General features: G+C 46.7%; 1 protein-coding gene across 4 annotated transcripts in view; it reads left to right on the forward strand.

Annotated features, from left to right (window-relative positions):
• The first annotated feature begins 4119 nt into the window (after positions 1 to 4119).
• STK38L (serine/threonine kinase 38 like) overlaps positions 4120 to 20396 on the forward strand; it is a 40407-nt gene continuing 24130 nt past the window's right edge. For 2 of the 4 annotated variants that reach the window (XM_071551621.1, XM_071551625.1), the window contains exon 1: positions 4120 to 4181. The gene's annotated coding sequence lies outside the window, so the exon portion shown is untranslated. The other 2 variants (XM_071551622.1, XM_071551623.1) reach the window with 2 other exon arrangements.

Consider the following 20396-nt stretch of genomic DNA (forward strand, 5'->3'; position numbering starts at 1 on the left):
GAGCTGAAGGAGTGGCTTTGTTCCTTAGATTCCACATATGGAAGTGTGTGCTGGTTTAAAGGTGAACCAGCAGGGGAAATGAACTCACCATGAGAGAGATTATAAGTCAGACCTAAAATTTAATAATAATATTACAATAACAACACTGACACAAAAGGGAAATTGCTTTCAACTCACAAAACCCCAGCAGTATAACCCAGTGTCCTGGGGCACAAACGCAAGGGAGTTTGTTTGCCCTTGTGCTGAGACCCCTGTGGTTCCCCCAAGTCCAGAGCAAAAGGAAAAGAAAAAACCTGTTGGTGCAGGCGAGGGCTGTGGTCTGGGCGAGAGCGGTGATCTCCTGCTGTCGAGGTCCTGCTGCTGCTCTGGATTCAAGGAGAAATCACCAAAGTCTTCTTACCCACCACTTATGTACCCTCAGGGAGCACCCAGTCCCTCCCCCTGGGCGGGGACTCACACAATGGGTGATTAACTCTGGGAGCCAGGGGGTGTTGAGCTGTTGATGGCCCATTTGCAGCTCCGCCCCCTCATGCTGGGTGTGAAGTGATAATGGCTCCCTGGGCAGCTGCTGCTAATGGCCCATTGTCCTTGGGGAATGAATAGAGGGGGTAGAATACACAGCTTTGATCACCCCCACACAGGGTTAGCTGGTCCCTCCTGCTGAACTAGGACAAAGTGTCAGTGCTATAAATATAGGGAAATTCTCTGGGATTTTGGCAAAGCAGGAACCAGACCTTTCTAAGGAGGGGTGTGGACACAGAACTGGCTGTGGCTGCCTGGATGATACAGAGCTGGGTTGTTCCAAGAGCCTCCAAAAGGCACCTCATTTCCAAAAAATTAACTATTATTCCTTATTTGCTGATTGGTTTTAACTCTGAAACTATTTTTCTTTGCTGATACTGTTTAATTTTGAGGGAAGAATTTTGTGTGTCTGGTTAAATTCATAGTTTGTCACACTTTGAGTAGTGAAATTCTGCTTTTATTCACTCTCAAAAAGGCAAAAAAATTTGAAAATATTCAGAGATGAGCAACATGGCTGATGGAAATTTGGGAAGTCTGGAATAAAGACAATATGGGATATTCAGGAAACAGCTGGGAATACAAGAGGTTTAGAAGGTTTTAAGAGGAGGCTGCACAAGCATTTGGAAGAGCAAAGTCTTGGAATTTTGATTTAGAATTGGAATTATTATAATCAGGCTCAGGATAGGTGGAGGGTGGGAGAGCTTTAAATGTGCCTCCTTCTAATTTTGTATTTTGTTTATTAATAAATGACATTTTTGCACATGCTGCAGCATTTTCCAAGTGTTTAATTCCCTGGAATTGAGCAATTGAAGATCCACAGTACATCCAGCAGGTGTGAAATCTCACCAGAATTGTGTAACAGGATGTTAAGTATCCTGAAACAAATCAAAGGATTTGCTTTTTTTTCCCCTCTCCTTCTACCCATTAAATACCAAAACCATAAAATTCTGTAATTCAGACAGACCAGGGGAGTTATAAGGAAAATTTGGATTAAAAGAGCAGTTAAAGACACTGGAAAATGTGCGGGAATGTTTGTGAATGGCTTATCCCTCTTTTGAACTACAATAACGAGGGCAACTTTGTTTTGCTTTGCAACAAACTTCCTCCTAAGTTTTTTGAAGGCTTCAGTGGAATCTGACAAGAAGTATTTAGGCTTTTGTAAAATCTAAGTGTAATAAAGTCTATGTGTAATATATAATTACATAATCCATGTTTTAAAAAATCCACATAAAATCAGGAAACTAAACCAATGTCTGTCCTGCAATGGAAAGTCCACCAACATAAATAACTTTACAGCCACATAAAAAAGGAGAAACATGAAATACTTGGGTTTTCCATAGGTCCCTCAAACAACAGCTGCTTTTTAATTGCACCACTCTTTAGGAAAACCCAGGACTGAAATCCAAACCACCAGAAATCCCAGGCAAAACCAGTCCCCATTCCTGCTGGGGTGTCTGTCATTCCCTTTTACTATTGTTACTGATATAGATTTTTAAGGATTTTTGCTTTGGGAAAAGGGTTTTAGTGAAATCCCACTTTTCTAGGTCTGTAACCACTTTATTTGAATTTACTTATCACAGAGTGTCTTTTCCCCTCTTGCTAATTCTGTTTCTGGGTTATGTGTCTGTGGCAACAGGGAGAGCCCAACTTCATTCCCACAGGCTCCAAATGTGGAAATGGAGTTCAGGCATCCCAAAGGACACTCAGTCCCTCCAGGTAAAACATGCTCATTTTAGGCTTTTGTTGTTTCAAACCTACCAAATCTAATGCTCCCAAACCTTGGGATAACTGGAGATTGTTCCACGGCATCCTTGGGATAACTGGAGGCTGTTCCACTGCATCCCTGGGGTAACTGGAGGCTGTTCCACTGCATCCTTGGGGTAACTGGAGATTGTTCCACTGCATCCTTGGGATAACTGGAGGCTGTTCTACTGCATCCTTGGGGTAACAGGCGATTGTTCCATTGCATCCTTGGGATAACTGGAGGCTGTTCCACTGCATCCTTGGGGTAACTGGAGATTGTTCCACTGCATCCTTGGGGTAACTGGAGATTGTTCCACTGCATCCTTGGGATAACTGGAGGCTGTTCCACTGCATCCTTGGGGTAACTGGAGATTGTTCCACTGCATCCTTGGGATAACTGGAGGCTGTTCCACTGCATCCTTGGGGTAACAGGCGATTGTTCCACTGCATCCTTGGGATAACTGGAGATTGTTCCACTGCATCTCTGGGGTAACTGGAGATTGTTCCACTGCATCCCTGGGGTAACTGGAGATTGTTCCACTGCATCCCTGGGGTAACTGGAGATTGTTCCACTGCATCCCTGGGGTAACTGGAGATTGTTCCACTGCATCCTTGGGGTAACTGGAGGCTGTTCCACTGCATCCTTGGGATAACTGGAGGCTGTTCCACTGCATCCTTGGGATAACAGCTTTCCCTGGCAGTGCTGCTGCTTTGGTTCATGCTCAGGCAGCACCAAAACCACAGTAGGGTTTCACTTTGTTAACACCCTCACCCTTGTACTTTGGTGGCAGGACAGGAGACAAATGATAGGACAGAATATCCTGAAAGTCCAAGCCCTGGCCCTGCTCAGGACAGCTCCAGGAATCCAAAGGCCTCCCAAGATGATGTTTCCACTTAATTTTGCTGTCTGCTCTTTGAGCACCTGCTGAGGCCAGTTTAACTCGTGGCTGCCAGAGCCCTCACAACCAGGAGCCCCTCTGTAACTCCCCACTGCCAGAGCCTGCTGGGTACCAGGGTTTGTGCTGGAGGGATGGAATCCTGGGGTGCTTTGGGAACAGCATTGCCAGCATTGCCAGAGGGGTGATGCTGCCCCTCTACTCAGCCCTGGGAAGGCACATCTGGAGTGCTGTGTCCAGCTCTGACTCCTCAGGACAAGAGGGACATGGAGCTCCTGGAGTGGGTCCAGCAGATGCTGCAGAGATGCTGAAGGGGTTGGAGCATCTCTCAGGGACAGCTTGTTGTCCATCACAACCACCAGGTCCTTCCCAGCAGGTCACCCCCATCCTGTGCTGGTGCCCTGGGTTATTCCTCCCCAGGTACAGACCCTGCATTTGCCTTTGTTGAATTTCAGACAGTTCTCTGCCCATCTCCAACCTGTCAAAGTCCTTCTGAAGGGCTGCCCAGCACTCTGGGGAATTGGCCACTCCTGGGGCTGTTCAGCCTCCAGAAGAGACACTGAGAGGGGACCTCCCCCATGTCTGTCAGTGCCTGCAGGGAGGTGGCAGAGCATGGACCAGGCTCTGCTCGGGGGTGCCCAGCAATGGCACAAGAGGAACGGGCAGGAACTGATGCCCAGGAAGTTCCACCTGGACATGAGGAAGAACTTCTTTGCTGTGCAGTGACTGAGCACTGAAGAGATTGCCCAGAGAGGGTGTGGAGTCTCCCTCACTGGGGATATTCCCGAGCGGTGCGGAAACAACCCCGTACCGCGTGCTGTCGCTCGGGGCGATCCCTCAGGAATCCAACCGTGCGGAACGCGCGGGAAAAGGGGGCGGGAAAAGGGGGCGGGAAAACCGCGCGGGGAAGGGGCGTGGCGCGGCGGGCGCGCGTCTCTCGCGAGAGCCGGGCGGGTAAACACGGCGGCGCCCGCCCGCTGCCATTAGCGCGGGGGCGGCGCCGCGGTCGGGACGCGGCAGGTGAGTGAGGGAAGGAGGGAGCGCTGAGGGAACACCGAGGGAACACTGAGGGGGCGGCCGCGGACCCGCCGCTGCCCAGCGCTGTCCGGGGCACAGACAGCCTCGCCACCCGGCCTGGGCACACCGGGAGGATCCCCCCCCACCCCAGCGCCGTGAGGCAGCAGGAGCAGCCATCGCCGCGGAGCCTGAGGGAGGGCAGCGCAGCGCTGGCGTGGGGAGTCCCCCGGGCGGCTCGTCCCGCTGCTACCACCCCAGGGTGACTGCTGTGAGTCGTCGCTGTGTCCCCCCGCGGAGCTGAGGGGCTGTGGGGAGTTGCGGCTCATTAAAACGCTCAGGCTCTGTGCCCTGGGGACGCAACCGAGCCCGGCGGGCCGGGGCTGTGAGGGGACCCTGTCCGTGAGGGGACCCTGTCCGTGAGGGGGTTTTCCCTGTCCGTGAGTGGAGGGTCCCTGTCCGTGAGTGGGGGGGGGGGGGGGGGGGTCGTCCCTGTCCGTGAGTGGGGGGGGGGGGGGGTCCCTGTCCGTGAGGGGGTGGTCCCGGTCCGTAAGGGAACGCCTCCTATGAGGGGCATCCTGTCCGTGAGGGGGGACTCTGTCCATGAGGGGACACCTCCTACGAGGGGACCCTGCCCGTGAGGGGGGACCCTCCTGTGGGGGTACCCCTGCTATGTGGGGGTCCCTCGCCCGTGATTGGGGGTCCCTCGCCCGTGGGGTCACCCCTCCTGTGAGGGGACCCTGCCCATGAAGGGACCCCTCCTGTGAGGGGACCTTGCCCATCAGGGGACCCCTTGCCCATGAAGGGACCCCTCCCGTGAGGGGCTCAGTCCCAGCCCAGCCCTAGGGCTGAAGGGTGGGTGCCCTGCCCTCTTTAAAACTAAATGGATGGAGGGACCAAATTATCCTCCGTAAGGCGCTTAGAAAGGCAAAGAGGACCGTCGAAAGTTTCCACTCTGGGAAGAGCAAATCCCTGGCGTTTCCCCCCGCCCCGAGCGAAAGCCATTTGGGAAGGAGAGGGGTCCTGCCGTTCTCGTTTGGTTTTAATTGACCTGAAGCGTCTCGGGTGAGGACAGAGCTCACACACTGTGCCCTGTTCCTCCTGCGAAATCCACAACAGGAATAAACAGCATTGCTGGAGCTTCTCAAGATAAAGCAACGCTGAAGTTTGATTTTAAAAATCAAGTTTCCCGTAGGATATTTGCTGGGGTACGTACGTGCTTTCGTTTCGCTTCCCCGTGCTCTTTGCTGGAGGTTTTGTTGCCCGCAGATGCTGGGGTTGGTCAGGTGTGGTGATTCAGTGTTTCGGTGGCAGCTTTTTAAAGTCACTTGAAGCACAGCGAGCTCGTTTGGGAGTGTTTATAGCGCTAATAAATCTGAGTTGTTGTGCATGTTCCATAAAAGGTGTCTGAATAGACGCAGAGATCTGAAGAACTGTTTTCATTCCTGATCCTTTAGGGGCTCAAGAGTATCTATCAGTTTTGATTTTTAATGAAATAGGAGCCCGTGGGCTGCTGACCTGAGAGGTGACAAGCAGCGGCCACCCCCAGTTCGTGTTAGAAACTTGTTACTGTATCTAATAGAATTGATGGAGATTTGCCTTTAGTGCTACTTATTTTCCTGCTCTTGTTAAAAAGTGTCTTGGGTAGGAAAAGCCGGACTTTAATAGCTCTGTGACATGAACTCGTTTGTTTTTCCACATTGTACAGGGCATACTGTATGTTGAATTTAAATATTATTGCTTCACAGAGCTTAAAAAAGTTCTAAAATGAAGCATTGGTTTCTCAAAGGCTTCAGGGGAAAGCAAACATCCATTCAGAAGCAAATATTTACAGTGGGCAGGTACCACGCTTTATTTCTTTCTGGTTTGTTTCTTTTTTCCTTGCAGAAAGTTTGTCTTTCTCAGAAAAACAAACAACAAACCCACGCCCCATCATTAAGTCCCAGTGGACTTGGACCAGGCCCCTGTGCTCTTGGTGAGGGAATGTTCCCAGGAGAGCAGAAATTTTGGGTTTCTGTCAATTGATCCGTTGTGGGCCTGCTTGTGTAAGCTCTTTGTGCTGCTCTCCAAGGGCCTGATCCATAGTGGAGTCCCTGGTGGGTTGGAATGCCATGGGATGTCACACTGGAGTTCAGTGTATCCACAGCTCCTGCATGTGGATGAGGTTTGTTTCCCTCTTCTCCCTCGGGAATTCTGTGTGGCCCCCTCTGTACTTGTGCCCCTGAAGCCTGAATGGTGGGTAGAAGGTTTTAATCGTTTAAGTTCCTGCTGTAGTGGGAGATCTTTTGAATCCTTAAGTGACTACAAAGAGCTTAGTCACTGGTTTTGTCCTCTGTCTCTGTCTGGGCAATGGGTTTGTCCCGTTGTGTCCTCCCTACAAATTCAGCTTTCACTCAGTGCATGTTTATTCCCATAAAATGTTGGAGTTGAAGCTGAGTGTTCGTTAAAATGTGAAGGCAGTTGATAAACTCTGGCATTTGTATTCTGGGCAGACATGCAGATGGCAATGGCCAGAATTGCTCCTCTGAATGCAGCATTCATCAGCACAAAGCCTGCTAAGCTGATATTAGATGGTAAATGGTTTGCTTTTAGTCCCCCAGAAAGAGGCTTTATGTCTCTTAGGGTGATGGCAGTTGACATAAATCAAACATACAATTGTCCACAAAATAATTTGATCTTCTCTTGCTGCTGGTTTCGACATCCAGCTGCACTTAGAGCAGACCTGCCACCAACAGTAATTGCATTACTGAAGCTTGAAAACGTGGGTTTGATAAGTAACTGGAGTCTGATTCTTCAGGATGGGTTGATGCAGGATTTTTCCAAGTCTGGTGGTTAAATAACATCTTTGGTTGCACAAAAATAATGTTGCACTGAGGGTAACCCAATCTGACATTAAGGGGTATGAACTCAGGGAAGAGTTAATTCCTGGTGTGAATTTATATGGTGAAATGTGTATTTAAAGGGGGGGGATTTTGTCTTGAAGGGTGAGAAGTTGTCAAATGCTGAAGAATAAATTTCATAATTTAATTGGTACAGGAAAATCCTGCAGCTCTGTGGTCTAAAACTACAGAGAAACTTCTGGCAGTCCCACTGCTCCTGCATCTCCTTCCTTGGGGAAGCAACAGAACATGTTTCTTTAAAGATGAAAATAAAACAGGAACTAGAGGGATAAATCAATTATCAAGGAAAACTTATTTTCCTTGTCATAAATAATTTGATCAGCATGGGAAGCATTAAAATGGACAGCTCTCATAGTTAATACTGTCTTTTACCTGTGAAATCAGGTAATCTTGTGAGGCTTGGATATCTCTCTCAATACTTTGTAGAGATTAAGAAGCAGAGGAAACCAGTGGGGCAGCAGGAATCTTTAATCTTTATGCCTCAAATATCTGGTTTTCTGAGTTCTCAGTAGTTTAGGTGTCAGATTTTGAATTCTGGTTACAAATCTACAGTTCAAACTTTGTGATATTTATCCCTACAAACTTGCAATGTGGTTTTATGGGAGCTGCAGCTGATTGGAATGGGAAGGAAGCAGAAACCTGGGATTGGAATGTAACAAACTGGCTTTGGGAAGGCAACTTCTGTGGGGTTTTGATTGTCTGAGGAGCTGTTGATTTTATATTTTTACTGGTAACAGGGGGCAGGGGTTGACTAAAAATGGGTTTGTGGGATTTCACGAGAGTGAGAATGTCCTGGAGCAGTAAAAAGAGAGACAACTATTTACCTTTTAGTAACAGGGAACAGACAGTACTAAGGAACAGTTTGGCATGAGCAAACAGATGGAGTTTATCTGAGGTGGCAGAATGAATGGGAGGGAGGAAGCAGAGGGATAACTTGGATTTCTATGGGAGAGGAAGAGTGTTTAATATATTACAACTTATATTAGCTGTGCCTCTTGTGTTCCAGAGTTTGAGCCTGTGTTCACTGACACGCTGTAGAGGAGCTGCAGTCTTAGCAAAGATCTTGGCACACTGGAATTCCTTAAATTGCCTTCCACGAAGGGGAAACAAAAAACTTTTTGTTATCTTTGTGCAGATAAAAGGTTGTGAAACCTTTTTTCTACTGTGTGCAATAAAGACATCTATTTACAGTTCTCTGAGAGTGCAGGGTGTGATGTCACATTAAGGCACTGCTGATGCATTTATAAAATGTGCCAAGGTGTTTTGGCAATTAAATCTCCTGGTTGTAAAACAAAACCAAACAAACACTTGGAAAACTTGAGTCAAGAGTGTACCTTACCAGAAAGTTGTACTTGGTTGGAGCCCCTTTAGGTGACCTCAGCACTGTCTGTAACTCCCTGAAGGGAAGTTCTGGCCAGGTGGGGGTTGGTCTCTTCTCCCAGGCACTCAGCAATAGGACAAGGGAGCACGGGCTCAAGCTCTGCCAGGGGAAATTGAAGCTGGAGAGCAGAAAAAACTTCTTTGCAGAGAGAGTGCTCAGGCATTGGAATGGGTTGCCCAGAGAGGGGGTGGATTCCCCATCCCTGGAGGTTTTTAAAGTGAGCTTGGCCGTGGCACTGAGTGCCATGATCTGGTAAAGGGACTGGAGTTGGCCCAAGGGTTAGACTTGATGATCTCGGAGGTCTTTTCCAACCCAATCCATTCTATGATTCTATGAAACCTTTCCTTTCAGAAGACACTCCCTTCTTAAAAATCAGCCAGGCAGACATAGCAGTCCGTAGACCAATGGCATCAAGCTCCTTTTGTCTTGCTTTGTATATCAGAGAAGTGTTTATTACAGACCTTTCTTAAAATTTGTTTTAATTATATTTTACAATGAGCAGTTGCATAACGTGTTCCTGCCCTTCCCTCTTGCTGGTCCCTTATAAGGGAGGGAACCAGAACTGCAGCCAAATATCATCCCCATGATGAAAGAATTGCTCCACTTAAAATGTCACTAATTTTGAGCCTGCTGAGTCCTGTGTGAGGAGCAAAACTTATATTAGTGGCTCCCCAGACAAAAACATTGCATTGTTTAAAGGTAGTTGTTGTTGTTCCTCAGAGTTATAGATAACCAGGTTCCTCTTTTTTAGGCTCCTTGGAGTTTGGCAGAGCAGGAAAGGAGAACAAATTGAATCACAAGGTGAGCAGTTAGTGGGAATACCTGTTTTTTCCAAATGGATATGGAGTTTGAAGCCTATTTAGCAATAATTAAAAGTATAATTTAACAATCTCTAACATCTGGAACTACGAGGGAATTTTGTGTTCTGCATAGGAGGTTCTCTGTGGGACACTGAGCAATCTCACAGCTGGTAGAGACAGGTAACAACCAGCTGTGAAATCACATCCCTCTTTGGTGGAGTGATGGCTTTGGGTTATCAGATATTTGTGTGGCAAAGACTCCTGGAGAGACTTGGCAATTAACTCTGAAAGGCTGGGAGAGCTGGGATTGTTCAGCCTGCAGAAGAGAAGGCTTTGGGGTGACCTCATTGTGGCCTTGCAGTGCCTGAAGGGAGCCCACAGGGAAGATGGAGAGAGACTATTTCCAAGGGCCTGGAGTGACAGGACAGGGGGAATGGCTTCAGACTGACAGAGAGCAGGGTTCGATTGGATATTGGGAAGAAATCCTTCCCTGTGAGAGTGGGCAGGCCCTGGCACAGGTCACCCAGTTTGAAAGAGTTTATTTCCTTCACTCCATGAGAAGTTCCAGCATGGATCTCTGTTTCCAGGAATGCTTTAGGAAAGGAAACATTGACCTTGAAGTTATTTTCCCCAAACAAACTGACCATAATTATATTGTAAATACAATTTCTAGTGAAGTCTTATTGTTTAATCCTTCCCAGCCTTCACAGCCACAGGTAGCATTTTTTGAAATAATGACAAAACAGGAGTTTTCTATGAATTCAGCTCTCAAATCTCTTGCAAGCAAAGGATACAGATGACCATTTTATGCTGAAGTGTCTTAGGTGGATCCCCTTAGGCTTAATTATCTCCCTGGTCTGTCTGTCTTTTCAGAGAGTTTACCAGAGAAGGGGAGTTCATATAAAATAAGTATTATGTGCCTCTTGTACTCTGGATATGATGACTTCACTGTTCAGTTGCAGACGCAGCAATTAGGAACTTTATGTTTTAACTTTGTGAAAAAAACCCCAAAACTAAAAAAATTATGTTAGGAAGACCTGGAATAATCTCCTGTAAGTTGCTTATTTTATGACTCCTTCCAACCGGAAGTTGAGTGAGGTTTGAGTCAGGCACAACAACGAGTTGAATAAAAATCTGTGGAGTTGAGATTGTTTTGGAGTGTTTGAAAAACTCAAAGTGCAGAACATGGGGATTTATTATTGTTTATTTTCCAATTTTGAGAAGGAGATGTTGAAAAACCAGTTGGAGGGTGAGTGCAGTAGAGAAGGGGGTTCCTTCTTCCCTCTCTTTCAGTATTTTTTCCTCTCTTTTCTCCTTATTTGTTTTTTTTTTTCCCCATGAGCCAGTGATAAAGGGAAAAGAACCAAGTGAAACACTTTAGATTTTCAGGCTTTGCTGGCAAACCTTGGAAGAACTTGGAAAATTTTTTAGCTTCTTTCTTATGTGGTTCTCAGTAATTAAGTACTTACAGGAACATTCACAATAGCTACACATGCCTTTTTCATGTGTATTTTGTATGAAAAGGATGCAAAATACACATGAAATCATGGTGGAAAGTCAAAAATGAAAAAGGAAGTAATTATGAAGTAATTGGGGGGAAATTGTTGCACTCTAATAAAGATAAGTAGTTTTAGCTCATTTTCCCTCTGCCCTTTTTGTTAAACAAGCAGCAATATTTAGAAAGCCAATTGCAGTTTTGTAGAACATCCAACTGCAGGTTCAGATTTTCATCCCCAGGTGTGGGATGAGCAAGGGCTGCGAGAGAGAAATTAGAATTATAATTTTGGTTATATTGTATCGCTCTTAAATCCCCAAAAAATGGAAACCTGCTCGTGTTCTTCATATTTTTTCCTTGTAGAAGTTCAGTTTTGAAACTGGTCATGGCAGTAACTTTCTTGCTTGTTTGGCTGTGATTTTCCCAGTCTGAGAACTACAGTGTAAATGTATTTTCTTGGCTCTGAATGGGTCATGTCATGTCTGAAGTGCTTCTGTTCAAGGGTGGGGATGTCTTGTCAGTCAAGCAGCTGATTTACAAGGTGAAGTCATTCAGGGTGGGCTTCCAGCATATAGATGTGCATCTAGGCAGGAAAATTGAATGTTTTCCTTGTGCTGTAACGGGCACCTGCCTGTGCTTTCCACCCTGTTTTCCCTTCCTTGGCTGGATCAGGAATGCAGGTTGTGCTTGACCATAATGTAGGATTTTTCATGGAATTCAGCCAAGGAAGCTGCACTGAATGCATTCCAATGGCTTCCCACAGTAATGGCATCTACATGAATATTTGCCAGTGACTAAGGGATTAATAAAATCAGTGTCTTATAAGTTTTTATTTCCTTTGCTATCCCTTGGTCAATGCTAATTCTAAGCAAGAAACCTCTTTTGGTGGTAAATCAACTGCCAGTATTGAATTTGGTGGTATAATTCTCACCAACTTTGGGGGTACCTGGGCCATTTTTTGAAGTGCCAGGCAGAGAAAGGAGATGTGAGTGTACTGAGATGTTCTTACAAGTGCTTTTTCAATATTGAAACATATGGTGCTCTTTGAGGTGCTGACCACATTTGACCCTGTGTGCTTCCCAGTTTAGCAGCTGTTTGCAAAGCACCAAAATTCTGAAGGCTTTCATCTTTGAGTGAAACACGTTCTTTTTGCTCAGCTCAGCATCTCTGAATTGACTGAGCAGCACCAGTCCCCTAATATTGTGTTTAGGTTCAGTTGCATCATGCCAGCCAATTGTAATTAATATACTGACTTTTTCAAAGCTATTACTTTAAACTGTGCTTGTGGCAGGTGTAGCTAAAATGACTCTGAATTCCTAAAACAATGTTTAAAATGTTGTTTCTCAGTTTTCTATATTTGCATCACTTGTTTCATGCCCCTTTCCTGGCAAGAGACAAGACAAGCTGGTGGCTGGTCACCAGTGGTGTCCCCAGGGGTCAGTGTTGGGTCCAGTCCTGTTTAACATCTTTATTGATGATTTAGGTGAGGGGAGTGAGTCCATCAGCAGCAAATTTGCTGATGACACCAAGCTGGGAGGGAGTGTCGACCTGCTGAAAGGAAGGAGGGCTCTGCAGAGGGATCTGGATAGACTGCAGAGATGGGCTGATTGCAATGGGATGAAGTTCAACAAGGCCAAGTGCAGGTCCTGCCCTTTGGCCACAACAACCCCCTGCAGCGCTCCAGGCTGGGCGCAGAGTGGCTGGAGAGCAGCCAGGCAGAAAGGGACCTGGGGGGACTGAGGGACAGGAAGCTCAACAGGAGCCAACAGTGTGCCCAGGTGGCCAAGAAGGCCAATGGGATCCTGTCCTGGATCCAAACTAGTGTGGCCAGCAGGCCCAGGGCAGTGACCCTTCCCCTGGACTCTGCCTTGGGGAGGCCACACCTTGAGTGTTGTGTTCAGTTCTGGGCCCCTCAGTTGAGGAAAGAGATTGAGGGGCTGGAGCGGGGCCAGAGAATAGCAACAAGGCTGGAGAAGGGACTGGAGCACAAGTGCTGTGGGGAAAGGCTGAGGGAGCTGGGGGTGTTTAGCCTGGAGAAGAGGAGGCTCAGAGGTGACCTCAGCACTGTCTGGAACTGCCTGAAGGGAAGTTCTGGCCAGGTGGGGATTGGTCTCTTCTCCCAGGCACTCAGCAATAGGACAAGGGGGCACGGGCTCAAGTTCTGCCAGGGGAAATTGAAGTTGGAGATCAGCAAAAACTTTTTTGCAGAGAGAGAGCTCAGGCATTGGAATGGGCTGCCCAGAGAGGGGGTGGATTCCCCATCCCTGGAGGTTTTTAAAGTGAGCTTGGCCGTGGCATTGAGTGCCATGATCTGGTAAAGGGACTGGAGTTGGCCCAAGGGTTGGACTTGATGATCTCGGAGGTCTTTTCCAACCCAATCCATTCTGTCATTCTATGGATGTGGCACTGAGTGAGAATCCACCACTTCTTGATCCAACCCCATTGTGATCACCAGCCCAGGGCACTCCGTACCCTGGGTTGGTGATCACAGTGGGGTTGGATCAAGGGTTGGACTTGATGATCTCAGAGGTCTTTTCCAACCCAATCCGTTCTGTGATTCTATGAAATACACCTAACAATGAGATGAAGCAGTTGGTTCAAGATGAGCCTCTGTTTCTGTGCTGTATTTTCTTAGAGAAAAATACTTGGGAGTTTTTGTTGGAAATGCAGCTGGTATGTGGGGTGGGAAGATTCCTGGAGTTGCTCTCCTTTTCCATGGCTCTGGCATGTTGGAATTTGGCAAGTCTTGGCTTTTGTTACTGAGAAATGCTGGGTTACATGTGTTACCTAAAGAAACACATGAGTAGTTCTTATTTTGTAAACTGGGATGCTTTCACCAGGTAAAAGCAACTGTTGTGTTGAAGGAATGTGCTATTTTGAGGGAGGACAAATCTTTTTCCTTTACCTTATTCAGCCCTTGGCCTTTAGAATGGTATCAACAAAGGAAGTGACTCTCACAGATGCTTTTGTGCTGTGGTTCCGAATTTACTCAGGGCTGGATTGAGATCCATGGGCTCATTTCATGTAGAGCTTTTTCCAGTTCCTGCCTGGAGCAGGTCTTGGAGCTGAAAGATGCCACCCCTGAGTGCCAGCCTTGCTCACAAGATACAGAACAACTTGCATTACAAATATTTCAACTGTAGAGTTCAGCCTTTGAGGTTTTGGCATTTCTTTGGCGAAGGATGTCTCCAAAGAGGTATTTTTAGCAAACACTTTTTATAGAGACCTTCAGATCTTCATCTTTTTGCTTTGTGTGGAGAATATTCTTACTGTCTTTGAGGTGCCCAGAGTTCAAGGCTGTAAGAGTGACAGGATGGTGAAGCCACAGTTGGATTCAAATTGTCTGAAGTTTTGTGCCCATCCACATTAGGCATTTTCCAAGCCCTCCTCTGCTGTCCATTTCCCAGGGATGAGGGGAGAAGGGATGCCACCTGTTCTGTTTGCTCCTCTTGGCCTTTGGAACATATTTTAGCTCTAAGAGAAATCCATTTGCTGAGTCTTGAGAAACCTGTTACAGATGTGGCCAACAGTCAGAGGCTCTGCAGCTCACCAGGAGAAGCAAAATCCAGGTATCCCCATCCCAGCAAAACTTGTGAATTCCCAGACTCCTTTGGTTTTGCCCACAGCACAGTCAGGTTTCCTTTGTTTTTCTCCAAGAATGTGCTCCTTCAACAGCAGTTACAAGAGCCCCAGGGCCCCATGTGATCCTTTGCACCTCTAAAAACCCTGGGCTCAGGTCAACTGAGCCTTTTTTTTATGTTTCCTTCTGTAATTCGAGATGTTCCCATAATTCATTGTGCCATTTGGTGTTAAAAATAGGATTCCATAAAGCTTTTTTACGTTCTTTAAGTGCACACATTTGATCCTTCCAACGTGTACCTGTGGGAAGCTTTGCCAGAACAGCAGCTCTGCCCAGCACTGCCCTGATCTGACTGTAATACTAAACTCAAGGTAAGAGTCAGGACTAGTGCAGCAGTTCCAGGGCTCAGCAGCTCCTTCAGGATTTTGGCAGCTTCTGCAAATTCCTTTTTGTGCCTCAGATGGTGCTGCATAGTTAACTTTCTTTTAATCAATTTTTTTTTTGTGGCTCTGGTTAGTTTTGTTGTGCCTCCCTTTCCCTTTCAAATAAAATCAGGTTGAAATTGTCCTCATTTTTTGAGAACTGTATGTGGAGAGTGCTGTGTCAGTACATGTGGATCACCATCCCTAGAAGTGTTCAGGGAATGGCTGGGCCTGGCAATTAATGCCATGGGGGTGTTTGGTCAAGGGTTGGACTCGGTGATCCTGGAGGTCTTTTCCAGCTTTAAGGAATCTTTGTTATCTTGGATATATTCCTGCTACTCGGTGCATTTGGAAGGGGCTTGTTCCCTGTGTTAGAAGTCAGGGATCTCTGCTGAAGTCCTTCCCTTGCTCCTAAACCTTCCAACTCCTCCCAGGATCCAGCCTGGCTTTATTTCCTTTCCTTCACACTCAGGGCTGATACAGTTGTTACCAAGATCAAGTGTTTTATGTTTCAGTTTTGCAAAGTACCTTCAGATCTGGGTGGAAAAGACTTAAAAGGGGCAAAACCTCCTTTGCAGGAAGGCTGTGAGGAAGGTCCCTCACCCAGGAATGCAGGATGGAGCTGCAGCTCCAGTTCAGTGGAAGATGAAGATCCTTTCTGGCATTACTAACAGGAGGAGTAACCCAGAGGAAAGGAAAGCAGCTTGGGAGCAACCCCAAGAGACCTTTGCAGCTCTGGGCATGCTGGGAAGAGGGAGGGCACACCTTCCCTCCTGGAGGCTGCCAGCAGCTTCCCTGTGCTTTCAGGATTTGCTGGAATTCCCATCATTTATTTTGCAAAATTTCACTTGAGGGGATGCCAAAAAAATAAAAGGCAGCCCAGCCTCTAGATCTTGCTTCCATCTCTGAGTTCTCCTCTTAGATCTGGGGAGAATAATGAAATTTTTATTATGGATCTAGGCTAGGGAGGTAGAGCTCAGCATAATCTGGGGAGTACCGAGTGGTGGTTTTTCACAGGTCTTTTCTGACTGCCAGAGGTGCTTCTGAAATGAGGGATTGGTTTTCTTTTTGTAAATAAGTGCAGTAAAAATGTATTTTAAGGCTCAGCTGAAGCAATAATTAATCACCTGAGGAATCACAGATGTAAATGTTTTTGATTCTGTGCTAATACTCCATTATTGGACTGCCTTCTCTTTATTTCTTGGTGCTCTTTATATTTCCAGAAGTGAAGAGAACAGAGCAGAGCAGCTGCTTCCTGGTGATTTGTGGAATTGAGATGGATTCTCTGTTAGCATCAGTGTGACAAACTACATTCCTGATGCTGTGTGGCTCGACTGGGAAAGTGTAAAACTTTCCCAAGGTTGGTTGCTTATCAGCACTTTAAAAAGCAGCTGATTAATGATATTTGCATATGAGCAGCAGAGTGTGTAAACACTGGCTGGGGAGTCATTCCAAGGAATGCTTTCAGAGGAGCAACATTTCACTGAGGCTGCTCAGCTTGGAAATATTGTCACCAAGCTTGGCTTCTTGCAGTGGATTAATATTTCATTGTCCTTTCTCTTGCTCTTCCCCATAAATTTCCCTCCTGTTTCTGAAACCTGAGATTCCAACCCTGTCCTTGCAAACCATCTCAGTTGCTTATCTTGCCACACACCCCTCCAAATCCACCAATGTTTGCAGCCCCACATGGGCAGCTCACACAACTGCAGCGACAAAAAAAGGGCCACAAGTTTCATGTTTTGGGTTAAAAAGTGATCTTTCAGGATGAATTAATAATTTTTAATAGTTAAGGCCACAGTCCTTTGTGCCTCCTACCATGTCCTGCTGGCTCAGAGGTGACCTCAGCACTGTCTAGAAGTCCCTGAAGGGAAGTTCTGGCCAGGTGTGGGTTGGTCTCTTCTCCCAGGCACTCAGCAATAGGACAAGGGGGCACGGGCTCAAGCTCTGCCAGGGGAAATTGAAGTTGGAGATCAGAAAAAACTTCTTTGCAGAGAGTGCTCAGGCAATGGAATGGGCTGCCCAGAGAGGGGGTGGATTCCCCATCCCTGGAGGTTTTTCAGCTGAGCTTGGCCGTGGCACTGAGTGCCATGATCTGGTAAAGGGACTGGAGTTGGCCCAAGGGTTGGACTTGATGATCTCGGAGGTCTTTTCCAACTCAATCCATTCTATGATTCTGTGATATTTGTTTTCCTGCCGGGTAACTGAAGTATACATTTTTCTCTTTTTTTTTTTTTTTTTTCCCTGTAGGGTTTGGTTTTGCACATGGGAAATAAAGTAGCACCCAGATCATCTGTTCCTTAATGCAGCTTCCTGTGTTGTAGCCACAAGAGCATCCTTCCTCTGTACATGCATCATCTGCAGTTAGAAAACTCAAAATATTCATGGCTTCAGCACTTGCATCATTGGCAAATACCAGAAATTTCAGGGAGTTTTATTTTGCAGGCAGATCTATCCACTTTAAGTTACCATTAGAGGTTGTGTTTGGGATACCTGAGCTGATAACTCTGCCGGGAGAGTCGAGTGGAATGAGAGGGGGTGCATTAGCTCAGTTGGTTAAAACTTGGCTGCAATAATGGCAAGGTCATGGGTTCAATCCCCTGTGTGGGCCATTGCCTTAAGAGTTGGACTCGATGAGCCTTGTGGGTCCCTTCCAACTCAGAATAGTCTGGGATTCTGTGATTCTGTCAGGGAGAAATTAGTGTGAGCCTCAAAGTGGATGTTCCTGGTGCGCCCCTGTAGATCAGCCTGCATCAGGATGAGCCATTTCCATGAAACTCCAGTGGATTGTGTTCTGTGTTGTTGCAGCTGGGTTTGCCTGACTCACCTGTGTCTGCCTTAGGAAAACTGCAGGAATGTGTGGCCAGCACTTGAGGGATCAGCCAAGTGGAAAGGAAGGGACCTGTCTTTCTAAGAAGCATTTGTATACCTGCACTGACAAGTCCTTCACACAGGACTTGGCAGCAATGTCTGTCCTTTCAGAGTCAGGGCCTTGAGCTCAGGGCCCATCCCCATAAGGAAATGTTAATGTTAAATAAGATTTCACAAGTGGAAATGATCTCATTCTTCCTACGGCTTATTTGGGTTTTTCTCTGGTTGCTATTTATGGGAATAAATAGCTGGTTGTATCCAGCTTGCCCAGCGGTTCAGGTGCCTGCCTGAAGGATTGCTGTGTTTGCTCCATTTGTGCCCATTGTTTGCCCTCAACTGGCGTTTCCTCAGGTTTCCTGCAGGTAACTCCACTTGTGTTTATCTCCTACTTGCCAGATAAAGGGCTGGAGGCACAATGGCCCTTGGTCACCTCACGGGGCAGTGGAGACACCCTTGAAAAGGAGCAGTGAGAGCCACTTTGCAGGAGCACAAGTGTTGCTTCTCCTCCAGTGAGGTGACCTGCGTTCCATGAGGAGTCCTCCTTACTGATGAGTCCTGCTCCTTTTCCCACTTAATGGACTGCTTAACCCTCGGGACATGCTCCAAAGCTGTTTCCTTGGTGGGAAAGATTTGCTCCCAGAGAATTTGTCATCTTTTTCTGTTCTTCTTGCCATAATCCATTTCATCTTGAAACTGGACTCTGTAAGATTTGGGTTTAATCTGGAAATTGACCTTTTGTTGCATGTTTAGTTAGTTAAAGAAACTTAAGCAGATCCCTTCAGTCACTTTTCCCTCTCACTTTCTCTTGCAGCTGGATTTAGCAAGAGCTTTTACCCACACCCTGTTTGCCTCTCTTGTCCTTTAACTCGGAAACCAGATAATAGAATCAAATTATCTGAGGCTAATTTAGGGGAAAGCTCGTTCTGAGTGAGCTTTCCCAGTCCAAGACTGAAGCATTCCCTTTCACTGGGAAATACCCATCACAATCAGCATCTTTCCCTGAATTGCAAGTCTGTTAATTCCTTTTCTTTTATCTTCCTCGAGGGGTGAATATGTGATTGTGTAGCAGGGATCAGAACAAGGCATTCCTTCAGCACTAGAGGAGAAGAGCAGTTGGGACATGAAGGAAAGGCTGCAGGAAGACTCTGGGTCTTCCACAAAGAGCTGTTTTCCTCTATAGCCAAACTCTGAATTTCAGAGGGATAAGCCCCAGCTTATTGCAATTTATTTTTGTTCTCAAAATCTACATTGATACAGTGAGGTGGATACTTATATGGGCCTCACCAAGGTGGTCTGCTTTGTGTACCAAAAGGTATCCCCTTTTCCAAAAATCACAGTTAAAGAAACGAGCTGTTGTAGTGGGATTCGAACAGGCAAACGTGTCCTCCAGTACTGCACGTGCTGACAACGTGCACTACCTGCGTGTGGGGATTTGCAGGGCCACGGGGATCTGTCGTGCTCATTAACCCTGACCAGAGGCACTGCACAGGCCATTGCAGGCCACTGATGTCCTGCAGCTCATTTAGCTCCTTTGCTGGCACAGACTTACCGTGTGTAATTAGTTAATTTGATTGATGGGATCTAAAAAGAGCCTGGCAAGAGTCGGGGATTCGAAGGGACTTCAGTGAGAAAGAAAAGCAAACCTGGTGCTCTCTCCTCCTCCAGCACTCTTTAATGCAGAAACCCCTCCTAGTTCCCAGAGGTCCTGCTTCCCTAAGCTCCTTGGAAAACAAGAGCTTTACATCATGCCTAAAATTTGAGAGTGGATTTCTTGGATCAAAGGCAAAAATGTGTTACAGCTTCATTGGCACTTTAGGTAGGAGATGCATGAGAAGCTCCTTCTCTTGTTCTTTGCTTCTGTCCTGAGTTGTGTCTCTTGGCCACGAGAGAGGGAGAGAATTTCACTGTGACTGAGGGTTCCTTTTGGACAGGTGCAAGTGCTTTGGAGTGGGACATATTTTTCATTGGACTTGAATAGGATTTTATCCAGAAAACCAACTGAGAAGGAAGCACATTTTTGGTCACTGACCTTGCTCTGTTTGCAGTTACTTCACAGCCTAAAACAGTGCAGCAAATGATTTAAGGCTGGATTGTTTTATGCCAGTCCATTTAGCAGATCTTAAAACAATGTTCTCTTATGCCTGGATGCAAGTACCTGCTAAAAGCTGTGAAAATGCTTAAGTTCACAGGAATGCAATGCCTGCAGCAAACAGAAGAGCTTCCAGTTTTCAGACACCTCTGAGAGGACAGAGATTTGCCACGCTGTGAAACCTGGGGAGAGCCAGGAGACAGGACAGATACAAGTGAGCTGAAGCAAAGCTATGAAGGGCTGTTTCACTGCACAGCATTGTTGGCTTTCCAGCAGGCTGCTGCTTTCTCTTGTCCCCAGGAAATTAAAGTGCATCAGCTCGGTAAATCCTGGAGGAAAGGGATAGGACTGCAGGTCTGGTTCCCTCATCATGTCCCGTGCTTCATTTAGCCATGTAGGGTGTTGTCCTGAGCTGCCGTCCGTGAGGAGCACTCCTTGGAGGACAGCAGTGTATGGGTGCACCAGCATCTCTGCTCCGTTCCTGCTCCTGGCTCTGGCCCTCCATCTCTGCTTATGGAGCAGCAGTGCCACCACCCTGTGTCCCCTCTCCCTGTAGGGACAGTGGGGAGTCCTCACACAGTCTATTCTGAGCTGGAAGGGACCCACAAGCATCATCGAGTCCAACTCTTAAGTCAATGGCCCACACAGGGGATTGAACCCATGACCTTGGCATTATTATAACCAAG

Source organism: Pithys albifrons, chromosome 3 (assembly GCF_047495875.1).
Source record: "Pithys albifrons albifrons isolate INPA30051 chromosome 3, PitAlb_v1, whole genome shotgun sequence".
NCBI lineage: Eukaryota > Metazoa > Chordata > Aves > Passeriformes > Thamnophilidae > Pithys > Pithys albifrons.